The sequence below is a fragment of the Phocoena sinus genome, chromosome 17 (assembly GCF_008692025.1).
Source record: "Phocoena sinus isolate mPhoSin1 chromosome 17, mPhoSin1.pri, whole genome shotgun sequence".
Lineage (NCBI taxonomy): Eukaryota > Metazoa > Chordata > Mammalia > Artiodactyla > Phocoenidae > Phocoena > Phocoena sinus.
In genome coordinates, this window is record NC_045779.1 from 50,324,098 (window position 1) to 50,350,604 (window position 26,507).

Genomic DNA, 26,507 nt, shown 5'->3' on the forward strand with positions numbered 1-26,507 from the left:
CAAAGGCGATATATCCTGACCTGCAGTCTGATTTGCTTCTTCTAGATTCCCCACCTCCTTATCCTCCGGCCCTAAATCCCATGTCGCCCCTAGGACCCCCAGCTTCACAACCCTCCGCACCAGTAAGGCCACCTGTTATGGCGGAAAGGGGGGGTCCCTCGGCGGGCACCAGAAGCCGGAGGGCTGTTTCCCCGGATTCTACTGCTTTACCCCTTAGAGAATATGGCCCCCCCGATAACCACGGGAATAGGCCCCTTCAATACTGGCCCTTTTCCTCTGCAGATCTTTATAATTGGAAGATGCATAACCCTACTTTCTCTGAAAACCCACAGGCTCTTACTGCTCTAATAGAGTTTCTTGTCTTCTCCCACCAACCCACCTGGGATGATTGTCAACAGCTCCTCCAGACTCTCCTCACAACTGAGGAGAGGCAACTGGTTCTCCTGGAGGCTAGAAAGAATGTGTTAGGCGCCAATGGACAACCTACCCAGTTGCCTAATGAGATTGATGCCGGTTTTCCACTCGTCAGGCCGAATTGGGACTTTAATACCCTGGAAGGTAAGGAGCACCTGAAAATGTATCGCCAGGCTCTGGTGGCGGGTCTCCATGGAGCGGCCAGGCGCCCCACGAATTTGGCTAAGGTAAGAGAGGTAACTCAGGGGCCCCAGGAATCGCCAACCGTGTTCCTAGAACGCTTAATGGAGGCTTTTAGACGATTCACTCCTTATGATCCAACCTCTGAGGAACATAAGGCCACCATAGCAATGGCCTTTATTGACCAGGCGGCCCCTGATATTAGAAAGAAGTTACAAAGGCTGGATGGCCTACAAGGTTTCTCCCTTCAGGACTTAGTAAAAGAGGCAGATAAGGTATATAATAAGAGGGAGACAGAGGAAGAAAGGGAAAAAAGAAAGCAGAAGGAACAAGAGGCTCCTGAGGTAAGACGAGATAAGAGGCAAGAAAGACATTTGAGTAAGATACTGGCCACTGTAGTCAGAGGAGGAAACAGTAGAGACAGAAATAGACAGGAAGGGCGAACAACGGATAGAAGGCGGCCATTAGACAAGGACCAATGTGCCTACTGTAAAGAAAAAGGTCATTGGGCAAGAGAATGCCCTAAAAAAGGAACGGGGGAAGGCCAACCAGAGATAAAATCTTAACATTGGAAGAGGAAGATTAGGGAAGTCAGGGCTCGGACCCTCTCCCCGAGCCCAGGGTAACTCTTAAAGTGGAGGGGGAACCCGTCCAGTTCTTGGTGGACACCGGAGCCCAGCACTCAGTCCTCCTCGATTCAAAGGGCCCCCTTTCAACTAAAAGGTCATGGGTCCAGGGGGCCACTAGAAATAAGCAGTACTCATGGACCACCCGAAGGACAGTAGATCTTGGGGTGGGACGAGTAACCCACTCATTCTTGGTCATACCTGAGTGCCCATACCCTCTGCTAGGTAGAGACTTACTCTCTAAGGTGGGGGCCCAAATCCACTTTCAACCAGAAGGGCCCACCATAACTGACAACCAAGGGAGATTACTCCAAATCTTGACCATGAAACTGGAAGATGAACACAGGATATATGAAACACCCTCGCCTCCACAAGCTGACATGCAGGATTGGATGACTAGGTTTCCACAGGCTTGGGCAGAAACTGCCGGTATGGGAATGGCAAAATATCGGCCCCCTGTGGTGGTAGAACTTAAAACAACCGCCACCCCAGTGACGGTCCGCCAATACCCCATGAGTAAAGAAGCCCGAGATGGCATCCGTCCTCAAATACAAAGGTTACTGGAATTAGGGATCCTGGTAAGGTGCCAATCTGCATGGAATACCCCTCTTTTGCCAGTTAAAAAGCCAGGAACTAATAATTACCGACCGGTACAAGACCTACGAGAGGTAAATAAGCAGGTGATGGACCTCCACCCCACGGTACCCAACCCCTACAATCTCTTAAGTACTCTTCCACCTCAGCACACTTGGTACACTGTTTTGGATCTTAAAGATGCTTTCTTCTGCCTGAGACTTTCTTCTCTCAGTCAGCCTTACTTTGCCTTCGAGTGGAAGGATCCAGCCTCTGGGATGTCAGGCCAGCTGACATGGACTCGCCTGCCACAAGGATTCAAGAACTCCCCCACCATTTTTGATGAGGCTCTCCACCAGGATTTGGCATCTTATAGAGAATCCAATCCCCAGGTAACTCTACTTCAATATGTCGATGATATTCTTTTAGCTGCTGAAACCCAAGAGGACTGCATCAAGGGAACCGAGAGGCTGTTAACAGAACTGGGAACATTGGGATATCGGGCTTCAGCAAAGAAAGCACAAATATGTCAACGACAGGTTAGTTACCTGGGGTACTTGTTAAAAGGAGGACAGAGATGGCTTTCGGAAAGCAGGAAAGACACTGTTGCCCGGATACCGGCCCCCAAGAGTCCCAAACAAGTTAGGGAATTTTTGGGGACGGCCGGATTTTGTAGGCTATGGATTCCGGGGTTTGCTGAATTAGCAGCCCCTTTATATCCCCTGACCAAAAATGGCATCCCTTTTGCTTGGGGTGATAAAGAACAACGGGCTTTTGACCGAATTAAACGAGCCCTACTATCAGCCCCGGCTCTGGGGCTACCAGATGTTACTAAGCCTTTTCATCTGTACGTGGCCGAGAATAAAGGCATCGCAAAGGGAGTACTAACTCAGAAACTGGGCTCCTGGAATCGCCCGGTTGCGTACCTATCAAAGAAATTGGATCCTGTGGCAGCAGGATGGCCCGCCTGTTTAAAAATAATCGCCGCGGTGGCCGCTTTGGTCAAAGATGCTGACAAACTGACTTTGGGGCAGAACCTAACGATAACAGCCCCCCATGCATTAGAAAGTGTAATTCGCCAGCCACCCGACAGATGGCTAACAAATGCCAGGATGACTCCTTACCAAGCCCTGCTGTTAAACTCAGATCGTATTAAGTTTACCTCAGCCACAGGACTCAACCCGGCCACCTTGCTACCCGACCCTGACCTGGAAAGCACTACCGTCATCCATGATTGTCAGGAAGTACTGGCTGCAGCACACCGTAGCAGACCAGACTTGATGGATCAGCCCCTCCCCAACGCCGACGTTACCTGGTTTACTGACGGAAGCAGTTTCCTAGAGGAAGGTAGGCGTCGGGCGGGAGCTGCCGTGGTAGACGGGAAAGAGGTCATCTGGGCAGCCGCATTACCGCAAGGGACATCGGCCCAACGGGCTGAACTAATCGCCATGACTAGAGCATTGGAACTAGCAGAAAACAAAAAGGTAAACATCTATACGGACAGTAGGTACGCATTTGCTACCGCCCATGTCCATGGGGCCATTTACCAACAAAGAGGGTTGCTCACCTCGGCGGGCAAAGAAATTAAAAACAAAGAAGAAATAGTGGCACTGCTAGCTGCCCTCATGCTCCCCACTAAAGTCAGCATCATTCATTGCCCCGGACACCAGAAGGACAATACCCCGGTGACAAGAGGCAACAACATGGCAGATAGGGTGGCACGAGAAGTGGCTCTACGGGAAATCATACTAGAACTATCAGATGAGAGTCCTGGGAAACCAAATGATAGGGGAACAATTACCCCAGCCATAACTAAAGGAACATTATCTCCTCAACAAGCAAAATCCATGCTACAACAGATTCACAGATGGACACACTTGGGAACCAAGAAGATGGTATCCCTATTACATAAGACAGGTTATGATACCTCTGGATTAACCAAAATAGCTGAGCAGATTGCACGAGAGTGCATTCCATGCCAACAGGTAAACTCCCATAAAGGAAAACTTGAGGTCGGAAAAAGGCTCAGAGGAGACCGCCCAGGAGCCTATTGGGAGGTCGACTTCACTGAAATATGCCCTGGAAGGTACGGTAACAGGTATCTTCTAGTTTTTATAGATACCTTCTCAGGATGGGTAGAAGCTTTCCCGACGAAGAAGGAGACAGCTACTGTGGTGGCCAAAAAGATCTTAGAAGAAATTTTCCCCCGGTTCGGGGCACCAAAGGTAATAGGATCAGATAATGGTCCCGCCTTCGTCGCCCAGGTAAGTCAGGGTGTGGCCAAATACCTGGGGACTGATTGGAAATTACATTGTGCCTATAGACCCCAGAGTTCAGGACAGGTAGAGAGAATGAATAGAACTCTAAAAGAGACCCTAACTAAATTGTCCATAGAGACTGGCGGTACAGATTGGACGGTGCTCCTTCCCTTAGCCCTGTTCCAGGCTAGAAATACCCCCTCCCGCTATTATCTTACTCCATTTGAAATACTATACGGGGCCCCACCTCCTCTTTTTACGCTAAGGGAGAAATTAAGTCCTGACTGCCAGAATAACACTGACTTATATGCTAGGCTGTTGGGACTCCAGTTGGTCCAAAAGGAGGTGTGGTCCCAGCTGGCAGAGGCTTACCGACCAGGAACACCAGCAGAGGCTCATCCCTTCCAAGTCGGAGATTCCGTGTACGTCCGTCGGCACCGAACCCAGACTCTAGAGCCTCGGTGGAAAGGACCATACATCGTCCTGCTCACCACCCCCACGGCTATAAAGGTAGACGGCATCGCTGCGTGGATCCACGCTTCACACGTGAAGGCCGCACCAGCATCTGCAACATCGGAATGGCGAGCCCAAAAGACCAGCAACCCGCTCAAGCTCAAGCTTCTGCGATCATCAGATTTATAACTTTAACTTTGTTACCCCTACTGACTGTGAGTAATTTTAGTCCTCACCTGCCCCAGCATTTAACCTGGCAGGTAATTTCCCAAACTGGAGATGTAATATGGTCTGTTAGCCATACTGCTGCTCCTTGGACCTGGTGGCCAGACCTTTTCCCCGATGTTTGTAAATTAGCCATAGGAGCTCCCAATTGGGACACAGCACACTCCCATGATCGTCAAAATGCCCCATCCATACCCGGTCGGGCCGGCCAATACGGCTGCCAAAACTCGGGTACGCGACAGAAACTTAGCAACCCTACATTTTATGTATGCCCGGGATTTCATCGCCATAGGTCCCTAAATTATCAATGTGGGGGAAAGGAACATTTTTATTGTAAAAGCTGGGGGTGTGAAACCACAGGAGACACCTATTGGAAGCCCACCTCTGGCTGGGACTTTATTAAGGTGACAGCCAATTATACACACCCAACCAACCCCTTAACTTATAGGCCTGAATGTACTAAATGGTGCCATCCCCTTAAGATCTCTTTTAGTGAACCAGGAAAAAAGGATAAAAACTGGATAAATGGCCATTCATGGGGAATCAGGTTTTATAAAGAAGGATATAATGATGGATTACTAATGACCATCAAACTAAAAATTAAAACCCCTACTCCAGTTCCTATAAGCCCCAACCCTGAGATAGGGCACTCTTCGCTACCTTTGGCCCCTCCCACAGCGTTACCAGAGATAAAAAACCAAACTTCTGAGCCAAAAGGAATAACAATCAAGCCCAAGACCCCCCGGGACCGAATGCTCTCATTGGTCCAGGCGGCTTTTGAGGTTTTAAATGCCACAAACCCGGAGGCTACCAAATCATGTTGGCTTTGCTATGCTGCTCCTCCCCCTTATTATGATGCTATAGGATATAATTCTAATTATAATAATGTTAACACTCCAGATCAATGTCGATGGAAACAAGAAGGAAATAGTAAATTGACCCTGGCCTCAGTATTAGGAAACGGTACATGTGTAGGAACGCCCCCCTCGTCCCACCGACATCTTTGTGCCAATTTAAGCCTCCCACAGGGCTCAGGGTATCTCCTCCCTCCTCCGGATGGATGGTGGGCATGTAACCCAGGATTGACCCCCTGCATTTCTTTAGAGGTCCTTAAAGCTTCAACCGATTTTTGTGTGTTAGTTCAGCTGGTCCCCAGACTCATTTATCATTCAGATTCATCCTTTCTAGATGAATATGAGGGCAGAGGAAGGTTTAAGAGGGAACCCATAACACTCACCCTGGCTGTACTCCTAGGACTAGAAATGGCAGCCGGGGTAGGAACGGGTACAACAGCCCTCATCCAACAACCCCACTATTATGATGCCTTAAGGCAAGCTGTAGATGTTGACCTCCGGGCATTAGAAAGTTCCATAACTCAGTTAAAAGAATCCCTCACCTCGCTTTCAGAGGTGGTAATGCAAAACAGGAGGGGATTAGATCTGCTGTTCCTTAAGGAGGGCGGACTATGTGCTGCACTAAAAGAAGAATGCTGTTTTTATATTGATCATTCTGGGGCTATTACCAAAACTATGGACAAACTTAGGGAGCGCCTGGACAAAAGACAACAGGAAAGGGAAAATCAAAAAGGATGGTTTCAATCATGGTTTGATAAATCTCCCTGGCTTACTACTTTAGTTTCCACCTTGTTAGGGCCCCTCATTATTTTATTGTTGCTTTTAACTTTTGGACCATGCATTCTGAATCGCCTGATAGCCTTTATTAGAGAACGCATTAGTACGGTACAAGTTTTAATGCTAAGGCAACAATACCAAAACTCGCAAAAAGAAACTGAAATCCCATGATTGAAATTAGTTACAAAAAAAAAAGGGGGGGAATGTGGGGCCTTTAGGGACTTTCCACCCCCTCACTTGTTCCCGTAAACCAATTCTTCTCCCTATCGTGCGCCACTCCTTCTCCCTATCGAAACCAATTCTTCTCCCTATCGTGCGCCACTCCTTCTCCCTATCGAAACCAATTCTTGGAGTTTTTCAGTTGACGGGGACTTGCCAGACAGCGGGTAATTTTCCAGTTGCCCGTAACAGGTATACGCCCTAACCGCCACACTGAACAGACAACTATAACGGCCAGAAGGTGGGACAAAAGTTCCTAAGCCAATGAATTCAAAAGTCACCACATTTACCCAATCATTGTGAGAATATACCCGCCCTATGAGTAAATAAACCTATAAAAAGTATGTGATTCCGCTTTTAGGGGTTCCCCATCGGCCTCCTGCGTGAGGTTCAGGGAACCCCGGTGCATCGGCTCCTAATAAACCTCTTGCGTGTTGCAACGGCTCTCGACTCTTGGCGGTTCTTGGGCGAGTTGGAATCCCTCGTAGACCGCTTGGGTCTAACAACAGCACTCAAAAAGGAGAGGGAAAAAGAAGTAGAAAATAACAAATGACAAGGTTTTTCTCTTTTATACCAAGACCCTTAAGACATCAAAGCTTAACAAGAGTAACAAACACTACCCTTTTCCATATAGGAACTATGTCACCAAAAGTTCACCAAGGTGGTGCTGGATGGAGTGGGGTAGAAATCCAGAGGAAGTTTCTTAAGTAGAGAAAAATGACACCCCATATTTAAGAAAATTTAAAATATTAAAAACAAGTAAACTCAACTTCTCACAGAACTCACATAAGAATTCCAATATGGAAAAGGAAAGTGGGTCTAAACTCTACTACCGATACATTCCCTTTTCCTGATCTAGATAAAACCCTGAACATGGTGAGCTTGGTAAGTTCTGTTAACTGAGTCAGGACCAGCCTGCTTTAGTCAATAATACAGTTAAAACTAAAGAGAAAAGATTGGTCTCTGGTCTCTAGAACTGTGAAGGGCACTTTTGTGTATGTTACGGAGGAATGGGGATTTGAGAGGCAGTTTGTTTAAGGTCAAGGGGTGAACTTTGTTTTGAAATTTCTATATCAGGAGAATGTATGATCCTGAAAGGATTCCTGTACCATCCCATTGTTAGGCTGTAAGTACCCTACCAGACATCCTGCCCAGTCAGACTGTAATCCAAACTCAGGCATCAGAGAGCCAGCTGTGAGCCATTTGTGAAGCAGATCCCAATGTCTGCAGAACCTGCTCCTCTGTTTCATCCTGTACTGGCTATCTATTGAGGCACTTCTTCCTCCCTTCACTTGTAGACATCATCCTGAAGATGCTCCTGTCTATGCGGGACACGTGGTCACACCAGACCTGTCCTCCAAGTCAATGTCCTGTGTTCTGTATCTTTCCTGATCCCCTGGTCCATAAAGTTGCACTCTTTGATTCTTCCTTTGCTCAGGTAAGAGTCTCTAAAACAATTGTAATCACTAAGAGAAGACCTCTCTACTATTGTATGTTTGAAACTATATGAATGTTTACTTGTTTTAGACTTTCATTTTGGCATCCAGGTGTGGTCTATGGCAAGGGCAAATTCCTGTGGGTAAGTGTCAGCATATTCTCCCAACAGGAAGGGAAGAGGAAATGAGTTATTATCCACAAAGTCATTTATGTGGACAATGCAGCTCCTAAGATAGGATACTGGAATTGGGAAAACAGAGACAAAGCAAGGCATAACATAACTTGGAGAAGGCTAGGCTCCTTGAAGGGGTATATCCAGCAAACAGATCAAAGAAAAGGGATCCAAACTGCAGATTGAAGAACCCATATTTTGAAAGCCAACTTGTTTAGTAGGTGAATTTTCAGGGGCCAGGCAGGACTATATTTTGCATTCGCCCCTTCATGAGATTTTTCTCCACTTACTACCAACAATGAAGCACCTAAAATTGCTGTTTAGGGAGTAGGAATGTTTTCTTGCAAGCTACAAATAATGAAATATGGTATATAGGTTTCCTTCCCAGATGGCCATCATCTTTTATTTATTTGTTTGTTTGTTTTGGCTGCATTGGGTCTTCGTTGCTGCATGCGGGCTTTCTCTCGTCGCGACAAGCGGGGGTTACTCTTCATTGCGGTGCGCAGGCTTCTCATTGCGGTGGCTTCTCTTGCGGTGGCTCTTCCCTAGAGCACGGGCTCTAGGCGTGTGGGCTTCAGTAGTTGTGGCTCGTGGGCTCTACAGCACAGGCTCAGTAGTTGTAGCACACGGGCTTAGTTGCTCCGCAGCATGTGTGATCTTCCCAGACCAGGGCTTGAACCTGTGTCCCCTGCATTGGCAGGCAGATTCTTAACCACTGTGCCACCAGGGAAGCCCGATCATCATCTTTTATGTGGCCATCTATTAACTGTATCTCAGTAAACATAAATTCAATTAGTGTGTGTCTAGCCCATGCTAGGGCACTTTGAGAGATTATAAAGGATAGAGGAGGTCCACGGTCTGCCACGTGAGAAACACGATTAAATCCCATGAGGCTTTTTAATGTGCTATGATCTATGCAAAGTGTAATACACTATATTAAAAGACCAACCAAAAGGAAAACAAACAATCTTATTATCATGTGTGTCAGAGAAAATGCATATTTTCCCCAGGTTCCATCTTTAACCCCTCTTTTTTGGTCACCTCATATACTCTTTTTTTAATGTCCTAGTTTCTAGTTCAGATCTCTTGTGGTCTTTTTGTTGTGGTGATGTTGGCAGTAGTTCGTTTTGCTTTCCTTGTGCTGAGATTAAACAAGAACAATCATAGACACCTGCCAGGTGCTTTTTTAAGCAAGGGCACACATTTTGACAGTGACTGGTGATAGCCATGGGACCAGTAGTAACTAACCTTTATAAGAATCACACCTGTTATTTTGACCTCTTAGCTCATTCTCTAATCAAGTTGGTAAAATTCCCAGCCTAGAGAAAGATATTTTAAAAAGCACTCTTCATATTATTAAGTGTCTTCCCCTAAACCCTCAGGTAAAGGAAAAGCTCTTCATTCAATAACTGCCTTTCATGCACTTTGAAAATTTGAATTAGTTTCCAAATATGCTAGGAAAAAATTCTGATACAATAGAATTTTGTCATTTTAAATCACAAGGAGCATATCTTATTACATAGTCTGAAGTTATTAAAAAACCCAAACAAACAAAGTCAAAAACCAGAGGTAGTATTAGAGCTGTTTAAGAGAATGGATAAGCAGGTTAGTCAAGTATAACTGGCTACACAGCCCTCTAATTAACAGATGCTTATATGTTACAACTTCAAGCTACGAGATGATATGGCACCCCTTGCAGGACCATGAGAGAAGTAGGGGAAGAATCATTTAAATCAAAAAGGAGCACAGTGAGCCACACATCAGGCATGACTGGTTACCGTGGTGAGTGAAACCAGGACGTCCCAGGAAGGCTCTCTATTCAGCATCTCATCACTCAACAGTTCAGTTAACAAATTTGTACAAAAAAGCAATTGAAAACTTCATTTCTAATTATCAAACTCCCTTGAATCTTAAGTTCCTAAAAGCTTTGCTAAGAGAATGGGTATCACTAATCAATAATGACACTGAGTGAGGCACTCCCAAGAAGCTCTCTTTCTTAGTCATGTTTGTTAACCCAGCAGGAAGAGTCTACAGTGAAATGCTTCTTAAGTCAGGGTTAATTGTCTTTTCTCCTCAAAGCCAATGGGAGCTTCAAGAAAGTGTGAAAGCCTATTGCTGAATTCCAGGAAGGCAAAAAGAATCAACTCTGCTGGTCGGTTTTTGGATTGCTTTCGTCTTGGTGAGGGAGAAATTCCTAGAGCTTGGTCAAAGGGTAGTCCTTGTTTCATGGTGTAAAGGAGTTTTCTATAGACTAATATTATTTTTGAAATGCAGGCCTTCACAAATCTTATGTTTTGGGGCACTCTGACATTACGGTGGTTTGATATGATTCACATAAAAGTAAAAGCAATAAAGAGATAACTTTAAAAAAACATACCTGGGTCAATAACTGGGAAACATTTCTGAGGAAGAAAACTCCATTTGTCATGTGGGTTATTTTTCATTTAAAGTAGTAGGCTAGCTAGACACATACATATGAATCAACTTCTTGGTTAGAATCTTCTGGAATGTTTCTAGAATGTGCTGAAAGGATTTCTGTTTTTTTAGAATTAAAATTTTTAACTTCAGGATATATTAAAAAATATCCTTGAGAGCAACTTTAACTTCTAAGATAATACTTAATGTTTTGGGAATTTCACAAAAGTCATAAATATAACAATAAGTTAAACTTAAGTTTATTATTTTCTCAATGGAAATTTAATTTGAGACAATGGTCTTATGGAGTCCTGATAATATTCCAAATACAGGAGAATGCTATGTGGCTTTCTCTGTACCATCATCAGGCTAACTGCTAAGTACTCACTCTGCACCCTGTAGTAGTACTTTGCCCCATTTTATTCATTTTTGGTTAACATGTCTGAGTCCCTACTAGACTTTGAGCTCCTTGAGGTCAGAGTTCATGCCTATTCACTCTTCCTTACCTAGAACTTAAACAAATAATTTTTCCTAGATTGCATCACTCTTTGTGATATGGCCTCCCCAAATATGACCACATTCTAAACCTCAGGACCTATGAATATGTTAACTTACATGGTAAAATGTACTTTGCAAATGTGATTAAATTAAGGATCTTGGGATAGAGTCATTATCCTGGATTATCAGGATTGCTCCAATGTAATCAAAGGAGACTTAGAAGAAGGAGACAGGAGGTTCTACATCAGTAGGAAAAGATGTGACCATGAAAGCAAGAGGCTGGAGTGATGAAAGAAGTGATCAGCAAGCCAAGGATTGCAGGTGGCCTCTAGAAGCTGAAAAAGGCAAGAAAATGGATTCTCCCCTCAGGGCCTCCAGAAAGGAAGCAGACTGCCAAAATCCTATGTTTGGTGTAATTTGCTAAAGCAGCAACATGAAACTGATACAGTCTGTTACTATATGGTGTACTAAGATCATTTATTCTTCTTGTGTTTCCCTCTGATAAACCTCATGGTGTCATGGGTTCTTAGAAGAGGCAGTATGTGAAAGATGAAAACTTGGGCTTTTAAGTCAAATTTCCTAGGTTCAAATCTCGGCTCCGTACTAAATAGCTGACCTCGGTGTTGTTTAACTTCTCACAACCTCCGTTTCCATGTTGGTAAAATGGATATAGTAATAGTTCTTACATCACAGGCTTCTTTTTCCTCTGAGAAATAAGGTAAAGAGTGTGTGTGTGTGTGTGTGTGTGTGTGTTTAGCTCACTTGTTGCTTTGTCCATTTACATATGTCTCACACTCAGACTGTCACAAAGCATACATGAGAAGGAATTTTCCAGGTATTCAATTTTCTAAGAGATTTGGTAACTGAGGACAGATTGAGGAAACACCAGGAATTAGGCCAAGACGAATCCAGCTTTATTCTGGTTGTGTTCGAGTACCTGTAGCTTTCCTCTCACAGCATGTTCTCCCAAGCCTCCGAGCCTTGTACATGCCACGTGCCCTCTGCCATGAATGTCCTCCTCCTTCTCCCAACTACCAACCCCTTTTTCCCTTAGCAAGAATCTGCAATCTCTATGAAGCCTTCCCTGCCTCTTCAAATCCTAACTCTTCAATTCTCCTAATATACTTTCCTAAGAATCCCCTTAAAGTTTGCACCTACCTCCCTACCAGTTCTTTAGGGTAATCGTTGTGTCTTTTTTATCTCAGAGTATCATGCTAGGCACTGAGGAACAACTTAAAAAAATCAAAGAGTAGATCATCTGATAAATCAGTCTTTGAGGATGATATAGTGATTGAAGTTACTTTAAACATATATACCCCTCCACAATTATACACAATTATAATAAATTTACATCTTAAAATAAGCTTCCTTGCACCCAATATTTTAATCTTAATTTAATCTAGAAAAGTAATTGTATTGGTACATATGTAAGCAAACTGACGAATCAATTGAGCATGTTGGCAAATCAGTGTTGGCATGAGAAAAGTCCTTGATACCTCTCAAACAACACAATGAATTACAGCAACATCCTAAAATTGAAAACTTTACCACTGTGTGATAATGGTAATGATGCTGAAGGGTTTTATTTAAAAAAAATATTTACAACAAGGTTACGCAATTAAAACAATAACTGAACTATAAAATCCTTTAAAAATAGAAATCAATTTCACTTTCCCACAGGGACATTGTCGAAAGATATAAATAAACCTTATTTTAAACAAATTATGTTAAGAGTATGCCCATTCTAAAATGATGCTATAAGGGAAGTCAGGTGAGATAAGATTTCCTGCTAAATTTTCTGAAATATAGTTTTCTAAGGAAAGCAAGGGAAGTCTGCAAGAGTGTTTAACTCACCTGCCAGATTTTAAATAAAGTGTTTAATACATATTAGATATCTCATAATGCTGTTAATGATGTTTATTTCAAGGGAGATATATATAGTTTATACCTTGGCTTATTTGAACAAATAATACGTAATCATGACAACATGAGAATTGCTGTGTCTCACTGTCTATGTTCTTTATAGGATCTCCAGCTTTAAATGTACTTTTTTACTTAGGCGTTTATTTCTATATGCATTCCTTCCAATTTGCAACTTATAATTCTTGCCTTACAAACAAAAGTTTTATAAAAATAATAATGACTCTATTTGTTCAAAAAACCCTCAATTTAATAAACATTCATATTTCACATTCATGTAAAATAGTTTTTTTCCTCAAAATACTTTTTAAGCATTGAACTTTCTTAAACAGTGGCTGAGATTACTGCCCAATTGGTGGAAGTGTAGGTGAAATTGAGGTGTTCTTTTTTATGATTCCCAAAATACAAAGTTGTTGCACAGAGGGAAAAAAACAGGCAGAAGTAAATTTCAGACCTTTCATTTGGAGCCCCCTAATTCTTTTTCATTATACACAGAGCCTAATGGCTACCAAGTGGCAAATAAATGTTCAGGAAGGAACATTCTATTGCAAGTGGATTGGAGTGGTGAGTTCTTCCCCAGCAAACCAGATCTGCCTTATGAAATAGTTTTGTGGCTTTCAAAATCCTGTGCAAAGAAAGGACATTTCCAGGCACAGCATTTAATTAGGTTATTAGTAAAGAGATATTGAATGAAGGATTGAAAACATAATCCAAACCTCAACCATGCAAGGTGAAAAAGAAAATTGTACAAATAAAGACACTGAGCAATACTGTCCTTATCTGGAAAGTTAATGGGTTGAAAAAAATGAGCTTTTAATTCCTTTAGAGTCTGTGATTTTAAATGGATGAAACAGGATATTAACTTCCATCATAAACCAGGCTTCTAGGACCAATTCTACAAAAATCCCATCTTGTTAATGCTTTCCCTTATCTCAAACAGGAAGTTTTAGGACATACACAAAAAAGCACAAAGTACTCTCAGCTGGAGAGTTGTAAGTGTATGTTTCATCCAGATGTCAGGACTAGTTCAGGTCCAATAATCTTCAAAGGCAAGATTTCAAAGATTCCCTCAGCCATTCATAAATTTATATATTCTTTATTAAGCTCCTATTATATTCTAGATATTGTGAAAGGTGGAAGGAAAACATAATTAACTATGGCATAGTCTTCATCCTTCTATATAATAAATTTGAGTTAAAATATAATGTTAAGTGAGTACAAGTGGAAAGAGTCAATTCTGATTGAGGAAAGGGGTGAATATTAAAAACTGGGTCACAGAACTATTTGCCGTTGTCTAAATAATATGATTTCAATGCTGAAGAATGGAGAAAAAGGGATAACATTCAACCGGGAGGGAACAGCCTTAGCAAAGATACAGAGGATGTGTGATGTGCTTGGCAAGTTTTGAAGATAGTGAGAAGTGCAGCATGCCTAATAGGCCTGTGGGACTGTAACACTGGCAAGCAATGAGACAGGAAAAATAGGCTTGGACTAATGTGTGACAGGGAGTTTGGACTTCATTTTGTGGGCAGTTTGAAATCATGGTAGGTTTGTAAGCAGAGGTTTTGAAATACCTCCTCTTGGAGTTGGGAAGACAGAATACAGGGGATAGGTCCAGAGTGTTTGGGTCCAATGAGATCATTTACCGGCCTACTCATAAAGTCCAGGGGAAAGAGCTTAAGGACCTGAATTCAGTAGAGGACATGAATGAGTAAAGAGACTTTTCTGAAGGTGGTCAGTCTCAGCTAACACAAATTTCTAAAGAAATACAAAACATCAAATAGCAACCTAAGTTAAAGATTGTAAACTGTCCTAGGACACCCTGATTAGATGGCAATGATTTGTAACTAGCGTATTAAAGAAAAAGACTAAACTCTTATAGCTTCTGTTTTTGTTACACTAATAATGTTTGCTTATAAATGTGTGCTCAATAAGTTCTATTTGAAAATATTTTGTTCCCTGAAAGTGGTAAACATCCATTTTGAACCATATTTGAATTCCTAGCTGTTTATCAATTCCATTCAGATGTGGTGAATGCCAAGTTAAACCACAGTAAAAACTCATTCAAGAATCACTTTTATTTACTGAAGTGTGAATGGAAGAGATATATTTGTTCTCCCTTTAGTTATTCTCTATCTAAAACAGGGAATGGTGGGTGAATATTAAAATAACCTTATTATTGTGGTTGGGTTTGGGACTGGAGCTGGAAATGGGGAATGACTGCAGATAGGCACAAGGGACCTTTTGGCAATCATGGAAATTTCTGAAATTAGATTGTAGTACTGGTTGTACCACTCTGTAAATTTAATAAAAGTCATTGGATTTACACTTAAAATGGGTGAATTTTATGGTATGCAAAATACTTCATTAAAACTATAAAGAACATTATGATGTGCACGTATTAAGGATTTTAAATCTGCTGAATCTGCTAAATGTAATATGTAACTTGCAGTCATTTATCCAATAACACTTTATAGAGAAATTACTACAGACAGGTATGTTCTAGACCAGTGCTTCTCGCATTTAATGTGTTTAAGAACTATCAGTAGTCTGAAGAACCTAGGGGCGGGACAGGAATAAAGACACAGAAGTAGAGGATGGACTTGAGGACACAGGGAGGGGGAAGGGTAAGCTGGGACGAAGGGAGAAAGTGGCATGGACATATATACACTACCAAATGTAAAACAGATAGCTAGTGGGAAGCAGCTGCATAGCACAGAGAGATCAGCTTGGTGCTTTGTGACCCCCTAGAGGGGTGAGATAGGGAGGGTGGGAGGGAGATACAAGAAGGAGGAGATATGGGGATATATGTATATGTATAGCTGATTCACTTTGTTATAAAGCAGAAACTAACATACCATTGTAAAGCAATTATACTCCAATAAAGATGTTAAAAAGAAAATTTTCTCCAAAGAAGACATACAGATGGCCAAGAGGCACATGAAAAGATGCTCAACATCACTATTAGAGAAATGCAAATCAAAACTACAATGAGGTATCACCTCATATTGTCAGAATGGCCATCATCAAAAAATCTACAAACAATAAATGCTGGAGAGGGTGTGGATAAAAGGGAGCCCTCCTGCACTGTTGGTGAGAATGTAAATTGATACAGCCACTGTGGAGAATGGTTTGGAGGTTCCTTAAAAAACTAAAAGTGTAACTACCATATGACCCAGCAATCCCACTACTGGGCAAATACCCTGAGAAAACCATAAGTCAAAAGGACACATGGACCCCAATATTCAATGCAGCACTATTTACAATAGCCAGGACATGGAAACAACCTAAATGTCCAACAACAGATGAATGGATAAAGAAGTTGTGGTACATATATACAATGGAATAGTACTCAGCCATAAAAAGGAACAAAACTGGGTCATTTGTAGAGATGTGGATGGTCCACACAGACTCTACAAAGAGTCTGTCATACAGAGTGAAGTAAGCCAGAAAGAAAAAAACAAATATCATATATTAACACATATATGTGGAATCTAGAAAAATGGTACAGATGAACATATTTGTAGGGCAGGAATAAGAAGACACAGACATATAGAATGGACGTGTGGACACAGGGATGGCAGGGGAGGGTGGGTTGAATTGGGAGATCAGGATTGACATATACACACTACCATGTGTAAAATAGATAGCTAGCGGGAACATGCTATAAAGCACAGGAAGCTCAGCTCGGTGCTCTCTGATGACCTAGATGGGTGGGATGGGGCACTGGGGGGAGAGGGAGGTCCAAGAGGGAGGGGATATAGGTATACATATAGCTGATTCACTTAATTGTACAGAAGAAACTAACACAACATTGTAATTATACTCCAATAAAAAGAAATATACAAGAATAAAAAAGATTCAAGTATGTAGATGGCCTATAGTATTTAAACAGCTACGGTTTCAAGACAATTATATTAAGTACACAAATCTGGTTTTAATGACCGTGCTTAGAAGATGGGCAGAGTGCTAAATATGTAAGTAATTATGGACTTGGCACAGTAGCTCTGTTTATTTTAAGATCTCTTCTACTGCTTTGGTTGAGGATGTTTACTTAACTGAACTCTATTAAACATGCTAAAAACATTATCGCAGATTTTGTCTTTGTAAGAACTTTTTAATTGACAAGCTATGGAAGAGATAAATCATCAAGCATAGTAGATGATGGCAGATGGGCTAGAGCAGACACAAAGAGGACAGGCAGGTATCCTTTTATCATGGACTAAAAAAATTTCAGTTGAATTAAGTGTTTCTGAAAAGCAAACGACTGATAGTACTGGAGACTGAAGTCTATTTAGCAGACATGAGACTGTGTAGGGAACTGCTGGAGGGCATTCCTCTCCAGCATGCTCTGACCTGCTCCAAGTAGATGATTAGTCCTCTCTGGTGTCAGAAAACTGCTGTGCTGGTAACTATTGTATGGAATTTAGCCTTTAAACCATACCTAAATCAGTTACTCTACGAGCTTGATAGGTATATGAAACGTTAACCATCCATAATGGTTTTGTTTAAGTTTCCTATCTAATTCCTATTTATCTAATGGTTTCCTATTTAAGCCTAGGAGAGAAGGAAATGCAGGTATTTCACAAGGCAGGGCCAAGGAATCACAGAAACCTCTGTCAATAACGATTTATGTGGAAACCCATATTTTACCTTTATTATTCTTTTCCTTTCCCCTCCTTCTCCTTTTCCAACACCCTCCTTCTTCATTTTCTTCTTTGTCATCATCTTCATCTACTTTATTGTCTCTATATTAATTCATCTTTGGTGGGATGGTTGTCTTAATTTCATTTTAAATATTTCCAGTGGTATTTCCTGATAAAGATTGTTCAGCCATGTGCAAACATTTAAAATACTTATTGAAAATAATTTTATAATTTCTATGTAAAATTTTAAAATGTTATGTTCTCACAAAATATGGTCACAGTAGAGAGGCAGTGGTTTTACTCTAAAAAAGGGAACTGAAGAATTTTTATCTTATACTGTAATTATTTATTTATTTATTTATAATATTTAAATTTTATTTTTTCATACAGCAGGTACTTATTAGTCATCAATTTTATACACATCAGTATATACATGTCAATTCCAATTGCCCAATTCATCACACCACCACCACCACCCCCCTCCAGCTTTCCCCGCTTGGTGTCCATACACTTGTTCTATACATCTGTGTCTCAATTTCTGTCCTGCAAACCGGTTCATCTGTACCATTTTTCTAGGTTCCACATATATGCGTTAATATACGATATTTTTTCTCTTTCTGACTGCCTTCACTCTGTATTGACAGTCTCTAGATCCATCCACGTCTCAACAAATGACCCAATTTCGTTCCTTTTTTCGGCTGAGAAATATTCCATTGTATATATGTACCACATCTTCTTTATCCATTCGTCTGTCAATGGGCATTAGGTTGCTGCCATAACCTGGCTATTGTAAATAGTGCTACAATGAACATTGGGGTGCATGTGTCTATTTGAATTATGGTTTTCTCTGGGTATATGCCCAGTAGTGGGATTGCTGGGTCGTATGGTAGTTCTATTTTTATTTTTTTACGGAACCTCCATACTGTTCTCCATAGTGGCTGTATCAATTTACATTCCCACCAACAGTGCAGAAGGGTTCCCTTTTCTCCACACCCTCTCCAGTATTTGCTGTTTGTAGATTTTCTGATAATGCCCATTCTAACTGGTGTCAGGTGATACCTCATTGTAGTTTTGATTTCCATTTCTGTAATAATTAGTGATGTTGAGCATCTTCTCATGTGCTTCTTGGCCATCTGTATGTCTTCTTTGGAGAAATGTCTATTTAGGTCTTCTGCCCATTTTTGGATTGGGTTGCTTATTTTTTTAAAATTGAACTGCATTAGCTGTTTATGTATTTTGGAGATTAATCCTATGTCCGCTGATTTGTTTGCAAATATTTTCTCCCATTCTGAGGGTTGTCTTTTCATCTTGTTTGTAGTTTCCTTTGCTTTGCGAAAGCTTTTAAGTTTCATTAGGTCCCATTTGTTTATTTTTGGTTTTATTTCCATTACTCTAGGAGGTGTATCAAAGAAGATCTTGCTGTGATTTATGTCAAAGAGTGTTCTTCCTATGTTTTCCTCTAAGAGTTTTACAGTGTCCAGTCTTACATTTAGGTCTCTGATCCATTTTGAGTTAATTTTTGGGTATGGTGTTACGGAGCGTTCTAATTTCATTCTTTTACATGTAGCGGTCCAGTTTTCCCAGCACCACTTATTGAAGAGACTGTCTTTTCTCCATTGTATATTGTTGCCTCCTTAGTCATAGATTAGTTGACAATAGGTGCATGGGTTTATCTCTGGGCTTTCTATCTTGTTCCATTGATCTATGTTTCTGTTTTTGTGCCAGTACCATATTGTCTTCATTACTGTAGCTTTGTAGTATTGTCTGAAGTCAGGGAGTCTGATTTCCCCAGCTCCGTTTTTTTCCCTCAAGACTGCTTTGGCTATTCAGGGTCTTTTGTGTCTCCATACAAATTTTAAGATTTTTTCTTCTAGTTCTGTAAAAAATGCCCCTGGTAATTTGATAGGGATTGCATTGAATCTGTAGATTGCTTTGGGTAGTATAGTCATTTTCACAATATTGATTCTACCAATCCAAGAACATGGTATATCTCTCCATCTCTTGGTATCATCTTTAATTTCTTTCATCAGTGTCTTACAGTTTTCTACATAAAGGTCTTTTGTCTCCCTAGGTAGGTTTATTCCTAGGTAGTTTATTTTTTTTTGCAATGGTAAATGGGAGTGTTCCCTTAATTTCTCTTTCAGATTTTACATCATTAGTGTATAGGAATGCAAGAGATTTCTGTGCATTAATTTTATATCCTGCAACTTTACCAAATTCATTGATTAGCGCTACTAGCTTTGTGGTGGCATCTTTAGGATTCTGTCTATATAGTATGATGTCATCTTTAAACAGTGACAGTTTTATTTCTTCTTTTGCAATTTGTATTCCTTTTATTTCTTTTTCTTCTCTGACTGCTGGGGTTAGGACTTCCAAAGCTATGTTGAATAATAGTGGTGAGAGTGGACATCCTTGTCTTGTTCCTGATCGTAGAGGAAATGCTTTCAGTTTTTCACCATTGAGAATGATGTTTGCTGTGGGTTTGTCGTATATGGCCTTTATTATGTTGAAGTAGTTTCCCTCTATGCCCACTTTCTGGAGAGTTTTTATCAAATGGGTGTTGAATTTTGTCAAAAGCTTTTTCTGCATCTGTTGAGATGATCATATGGTTTTTCTTCTTCAGTTTGTTAAGATGGTGTATCACATTGATTGATTTGCATATACTGAAGAATACTTTCATCCCTGGCATAAATCTCACTTGATCATGGTGTATGATCCTTTTAATGTGTTGTTGGATTCTGATTGCTAGTATTTTGTTGAGGATTTTTGCATCTATATTCACGAGTGATATTGGTCTGTAATTTTCTTTATTTGTAGTATCTTTGTCTGGTTTTGGTATCAGGGTGATGGTGGCCTCAGAGAATGAGTTTGGGAGTGTTCCTTCCACTGCAATTTTTTGGAAGAGTTTGAAAAGGATGGGTGTTAACTCTTCTCTAAATGTTTGATAGAATTCACCTGTGAAGCCATCTGGTCCTGGACTTTTTTTGTTGGAAGATTTTTAATCACAGTTTCAATTTTATTACCTGTGATTGGTCTGTTCATATTTTCTATTTCTTCCTGGCTCAGTCTTGGAAGGTTATACCTTTCTAAGAATTTGTCCATTTCTTCCAGGTTGTCCAATGTTTATTGGCATACAGTTGCTTGTAGTGGTCTCTTAGGATGCTTTGTGTTTCTGCGGTGTCTGTTATAACTTCTCCTTTTCATTTCTAATTTTATTGATTTGAGTCCTCTCCCTCTTCTTCGTGATGAGTCTGGCTAATGGTTTATCAATTTTGTTTATCTTCTCAAAGACCCAGCTTTTAGTTTTATTGATCTTTGCTATTGTTTTCTTTGTTTCTATTTCATTGATTTCTGCTCTGATCTTTATGATTTCTTTCCTTCTCCTAACTTTGGGTTTTATTTGTTCTTCATTCTCTAGTTCCTTTAGGTTCAAGGTTAGATCGTTTATTTGAGATTTTTCTTGTTTCTTGAGGTAGGCTTGTATAGCTATAAACTTCCCTCTTAGAACTGCTTTTGCTGCATCCCATAGGTTTTGGATCGTCGTGTTTTCATTGTCATTTGTCTGTAGGTCTTATTTGATTTCCTCTTGAATTTCTTCAGTGATCTCTTGGTTATTTAGTAACTTATTGTTTAGCCTCCATGTGTTTGTGTTTTTTACCCTGTAATTCATTTCTAATCTCATAGCGTTGTGGTCAGAAAAGATGCTGGATATGATTTCAATTTTCTTAAATTTACTGAGGCTTGATTTGTGACCCAAGATGTGATATATCCTGGAGAATGTTCCGTGCACGCTTGAGAAGAAAGTGTAATCTGCTCTTTCTGGATGGAATGTCCAATAAATATCAATTAATCTATCTGGTCTATTGTGTCATCTAAAGCTTCTGCTTCCTTATTCATTTTCATTTTGGATGATCTGTCCATTGGTGTAAGTGGGGTGTTAAAGCCCCCCCACTATTATTGTGTTACTGTCGATTCCCTCTTTTATAGCTGTTAGCAGTTGCCTTATGTATTGAGGTGCTCCTATGTTGGGTGCATATATATTTATAATTGTTACATCTTCTTCTTGGATTGATCCCTTGATCATTATGTAGTGTCCTTCCTTGTCTCTTGTAACATTCTTTATTTTAAAGTATTTTATCTGATACGAATATTGTTACTCCAGCTTTCTTTTGATTTCCATTTGCATGGAATATCTTTTTCCATCCCCTCACTTTCAGTCTATATGTGTCCCTAGGTCTGAAGTGGGTCTCTTGTAGACAGCATATAGATGGGTCTTGTTTTTGTATCCATTCAGCAAGCCTGTGTCTTTTGGTTGGAGCATTTAATCCATTCACGTTTAAGGCAATTATTGATATGTATGTTCCTATTACCATTTTCTTAATTGTTTTGGGTTTGTTTTTGTAGATCCTTTTCTTTGCTTGTGTTTCCCACTTAGAGAAGTTCCTTTAGCATTTGTTGTAGAGCTGGTTTGGTGGTGCTGAATTCTCTTAGCTTTTGCTTGTCTGTAAAGCTTTTGATTTCTCCATCGAATCTGAACGAGATCCTGGCTGGCTTGAGTAATCTTGGTTGTAGGCTCTTGCCTTTCATCACTTTAAGTATATCATGCCACTCCCTTCTAGCTTGTAGAGTTTCTGCTGAGAAATCAGCTGTTAACCTTAGGGGAGTTCCCTTGTATGCTATTTGTAAGTTTTCCCTTGCTGCTTTCAATAATTTTTCTTTGTCTTTAATTTTTGCCAATTTGATTACTATGTGTCTTGGCGTGCTTCTCCTTGGGTTTATCCTGTATGGGACTCACTGTGCTTCCTTGACTTGGGTGGTTATTTCCTTTTCCATGTTAGGGAAGGTTTCGACTATAATCTCTTCAAATATTTTCTCTGGTCCTTTCTCTCTCTCTCCTCCTTCTGGGAACCCTACAATGCAAACGTTGTTGCATTTAATGTTGTCACAGAGGTCTGTTAGGCTGTCTTCATTTCATTCTTTTTTCTTTATTCTGTTCCGCAGCAGTGAATTCCACCATTCTGTCTTCCAGGTCACTTATCCATTCTTCTGCCTCAGTTTTTCTGTTATTGATTCCTTCTAGTGTATTTTTCATTTTAGTTATTGTATTGTTCATCTCTGTTTGTTTGTTCTTTAATTCTTCTAGGTCTTTGGTAAACATTTCTTGCATCTTCTCGATCTTTGCCTCCATTCTTTTTCTGAGGTCCTGGATCATCTTTGCTATCATTATTCTGAATTCTTTTTCTGGAAGGTTGCCTATCTCCAATTCATTTAGTTGTTTTTCTGGGGTTTTATCTTGTTCCTTCATCTGGTACATAGCCCTCTGCGTTTTCATCTTGTCTTTCTGTGAATGTGGTTGTTGTTCCACATTCTGGTGGATGAGGCTATTTAAGAGGCTTGTGCAAGTTTCCTGATGGGAGGGACTGGTGGTGGGTAGAGCTGTCTCTTGCTCTGGTGGGCAGGGCTCTGTAAAACTTTAATCCGCTTGACTACTGCTGGGTTCTCTCTCTGTTGGTTGTTTGGCCTGAGGCAACCCAACACTGGGGCCTACCTGGGCTCTTCGGTGGGGCTAATGACAGACTCTGGGAGGGCTCAAGCCAAGGAGTACTTCCCAGAACTTCTGCTCCCAGTGTCATTGTCCCCACGGTGAGCCACAGCCACCCCTGCCTCTGCAGGAGACCCTCCAACACTAGCAGGTAGGTCTGGTTCAGTCTCCTATGGGGTCACTGCTCCTTCCCTTGGGTCCCGATGCACACACTACTTTGTGTGTGCCCTCCGAGGGTGGAGTCTCTGTTTCCCCCAGTCCTGTCGAAGTCCTGCAAACAAATCCCACTGGCCTTCAAAGTCTGATTCTCCAGGAATTCCTCCTCCTGTTGCCGGACCCACAGTCTGGGAAGCCTGACGTGGGGCTCAGAACCTTCACTCCAGCAGGTGGACTTCTGTGGTATAAGTGTTCTCCAGTCTGCGAGTCATCCACCCAGCAGTTATGGGATTTGATTTTACTGTGATTGCACCCCTCCTGTCGTCTTATTTTGGCTTCTCCTTTGTCTTTGGATGTGGGGTATCTTTTTTGGTGAGTTCCACTGTCTTCCTGTTGATGACTGTCCAGCAGCTAGCTGTGATTCTGGTGTTCTCACAAGAGGGAGTGAGAGCACGTCCTTCTACTCCACCATCTTGGTTCAGTGTCAGGGACTTTGCTCTTTGTAATTATTTATTAAAGTAATCTTGAAAGGCAGTGAATTGGCAGGCAGGAAAAAAAAACCCAAAAACATGTGTTTATCTTTACTATTTTACCTAAATCACAACCTGATAGAGATTTTGGGCCATGGCTATCACAGAAATTATCTGATATGTTCCTTTGATATTTATTGACAAAAACCACTCTGGCCAGACACAAATCCATTTTATGTGGTATGTAGTCTTGGAGGGAAAAAAATGAGTCTTATTTGGCTTAAGAATGGGCATCCTAAAATAGCCCTACCAAGGTTTATAGAAGGACAAGATTAATAAATAAAATGACTCACCTGACAGAATGGTTTTACACTGCATCCTTTTTAAAAAGTACCATGTGATATTTAATTAACTAACAAGTGTACGTTTCTAAATGAATTCAAAAACGAAATGAAATTTTTTGAGATCGAAATATAATACATTATTATTCTATAGAGTTTCTCACATACATAGGGTCTTTTGTGTTCCATGGATTACTGCTTACAATAGTGTTTATGATCCAAATAATAAACTTTTTATGTCAGTAACCCTAGTGCCACTTATTTATGAGAAAAAAGAAAGTCTAGATGCATACTAATTACTTGAACTTAGAAGAAACCATTTGGAAAACAGCTAGGCTCTTATAATACCAGAATTAATGCCATTAATTTAGAAACCTTTAAATATAGATTCCAGTACAGGCCAATGGAACTAAGAACTAGGGCTTCAGAGTCACCAAACCTTGGGGTAAGCCATTTAACCTCTTCTAACCTTGTCCTCATCTATAAAATGAGGATAATAATTTAATTGTACAAAGTTTTAAGAAGAGTATAGTTAATAATACTATATTATTTATTTGAAAATTGCTAAGAGAGTAGACCTTAAAAGTTTTCACCATCAAAAAAAAAAAACTGTAACTGTGTGAGGTGATGGATGTGTTAACTAACCTTATTGAGGTAATCATTTTGCAATATATACATATATCAAATCATTATGTTGTACATCTTAAACTTGCACAATGTTACATGTCAATTATATATCAATAAAGCTGAAAAAAAGCTTTCAAAAAGACTTAAATGAGATAATTTGTGTCATGACCTAAACTCAGCACCTAAGTGTAGTCAACAAATTTTAGTTTCCTTTCCTTTACGAAGCGGGAATTCTCTTCCTAAGGATAAAAGCCATGTTCCATCCATATTTGTAGCTGCGAAGTGCTTGGCAGAGTGTCTTACACAAGTTGCTATTCAATAAAATCCGTAGAAAAAAGGAAGAAGAGAGGGAAGGACCCAGTTCTAATCGTAAACCAACTCTTAATTTAGTATGAGAGACAGAACTTACCTAAGTAAACATTTATGTTTGGAACTTACATATAAAAATAAGTACCACACTAAAGGCAACACCAGCTGCTAAATTATTAGAGTCAGGAAATAACTGTCTTGCTGCTCAAAAGGCATTTGAATAAAAGGATTCTATAGCTTTTCATAGCGTCCATGAAAATAAGGAAAGAATACAGACAGGCGGTTTCGCTTGGAAACCCTAAAATAGTCTGGAAGTACAGGGCATGGACAAGAATGAGACTATGAAAATGCAAAAGTACAGGAATAAAACAACACTGAGTAGGAATCAGCAGAACTTGCGACCAGCCTACAGATGTGAATGACTGGGACTGGGCAGGGGAAGCCCAGAGTCCCTGCTTGAAAATGAAGATGCAGGAAAAGCAGAATAGATAGGCTAAGGGGACACCATGAATTCCTTTTTTTTTTTCCATGTTTAGATTTAGGTAATGGCAGAACATCTAAGTAAAGATGTTTCATAAACAGAAAGAATTCTGTGACTGGGAAGAATATAAAGGTCACGGCAGAAGAGGAAGATCTGGAAATTGTCTGCATAGAGGTGGGTGGTTAAATAAAATTTGGGGCTCAAGCATCCTGACTTGCACAGAGGACATGAGTTGCAAACCCCACAAGATTATGAAAAACATTTCCTATTTTAATTACGATTGTTTTTTAAGTATTTTTGGATTCTATCTGGGGGTTGCTACATTACCAAATTTTACATACCCATTTACACTAGAAAACACTTGAGACATTTCGGATCCAATTCTTTCCTTTTATAGACAGGCAGAAGCTCAGAGGTGTGAAGTGAAATGCTCAAGTTTATTGAGTAAATAAGTTTCCATTTGTTCATTCATTTAATAGGTACAAATATGCAGATATGGATGAGTGCAAATATGGGATGGTTTAAAATTCTATGTTGACCTGCATACTATTTACAAATCGTCAATCCTTTTGTGATTGTAATTTAGTCATACTTGTGCTCAGTTAAAGTATATATACCCAAAGCCATATATGATACAATAACTGGGAAACCAAAGGCTTTCTACAAAAATTAATATGTCCTTTAAAAACAGTAGGCTGATGGTATCTAAACATTCACATTTAGAAACACTTTCTCATTTTAGATGGAGTCAGAATAACCTATATAACTATGTAAGTTGGATGTTTTCTAAACCTCAATTTGAGGACATATGAGTTTACTATTTTTCTTAAGTTGCTTTCAGCCATGTTATATGCTTAACTTGAAAAGTAAAATATGAATACTCAAAACTAGAAAAAAGAGGTACACTTTCCAAG

General features: G+C 40.4%; 1 protein-coding gene across 4 annotated transcripts in view; it reads right to left on the reverse strand.

The window, feature by feature from the left end:
• ANGPT1 (angiopoietin 1) overlaps positions 1–26,507 on the reverse strand; it is a 278,627-nt gene that overhangs the window by 201,017 nt on the left and 51,103 nt on the right. The window lies entirely within an intron of this gene.